Source organism: Oratosquilla oratoria, chromosome 27 (genome assembly GCF_046742065.1).
Source record: "Oratosquilla oratoria isolate Oo_2021 chromosome 27, ASM4674206v1, whole genome shotgun sequence".
NCBI lineage: Eukaryota > Metazoa > Arthropoda > Malacostraca > Stomatopoda > Squillidae > Oratosquilla > Oratosquilla oratoria.
Genome location: NC_134803.1, coordinates 39,700,034 through 39,701,437, shown reverse-complemented (window position 1 = coordinate 39,701,437; position 1,404 = coordinate 39,700,034).

Sequence of the window (1,404 nt, the reverse complement as noted above, 5' to 3'; positions counted from 1 at the left end):
ATACATACATACATACAACAGGTGTCGAAGTGCATCTTCATTTAGTTAGCTTTATCCATGTGTTCTACACACAACGAGAACAAAAGCGCAACAATCAACAAATGACGTACGGCTGAGGGAGAGAAGGTGTAAAGTAGCATTGTTATTAATTCTGGTTTTAGTGAACCAATCTGACTAACTCAAGGCGATTTTATTCAATCTTGGGTACGGTTTTATGGATCACGTGAAGAATCGTCACGCCAGACTTCGATAGAGTGACAATTCTTCATGTGGGCTATCTTGGGTTTAGGATTCTTCGGTTATATAAGTTGATGACAATAAGGATAACCCTCATTCAGCCTAACCTGACCAAACCTAAGTTTTTATTATGGAATGAGCTGAGTAGACCACAGACTACGTAGCTAAATATTTACTCACTTGACTGATATTTAGTGCTGCCATTCTACGGAAATTCGTTTACTAAGTGGATTGAAACGTCATACAACGGAAGTCATGAGTTTTATGCCATTCCAACACACCAAAGAAACTTCACAAGCAGAACTTCCCGCCATACATAAGGCGACGTGTCCCCAAAAACTACAAGACAAGACAAGCAGAAATGATTAAGCGTCACTGTAAATGAAGACAGCATGCAAACTTGGACGAAAGTCACCAAACCAAAACAACAAATAACAGACAGTTTCCCGAACCGGCACATCTTCTCAAAATGACCAGCAGAACTTCCAGTCTTCCAAAGGTTTTCAAACTTTATTGCTAAGTGGCACACTGATGACATATCTTGGGCTTTGACTGCGCACCAATTCTACAGTCATTGTGTGGTGACTCTAGCTCCCCCAAATGAGCTTCTACACGATACCTTACCTTACCGTCGTGCCATATCCTCTTGGACTTCGGCAACCATGGAGCGCCACCGTTCACGGTCCCTAGTTACTTGCAACATCTGTGCTGGTTTGAGTTGTTTTCCCGTCGCCCTCATCAGCCCGTCCATATACTTCTCCCTCTGCTTTCCTCTTGCTCTCCTTCCCTCCACCATTCCCGTCATCACCACCTCCTCCAACCCTTCCCTCCGCATTATATGTCCTAAGAATCGCAACTGTCTTTTCCTTATTGTTGTCATTAATTCCCTATCTGTCTCCATTTCTCTTAATACTTCTTCATTTGTTTTCTTCGCTGTCCATGGTACTCTTATTACTCGTCTCCATATCCACATTTCTGCTGCTTCTAAGTTTTCCTACAATTTCTTCTACACGATACTTTGGCTGATAGTATCGTTGCAGCAGGTGGGTGGCCAAGGAAATAATATAGTGTGTAGAAATCGCTGGCCTTTGACCTTATATTATTAATGCGTAGATTAAATCCATATTATGTAATACAGGCATTTATATCCTCGTGAAACCAGAGCCT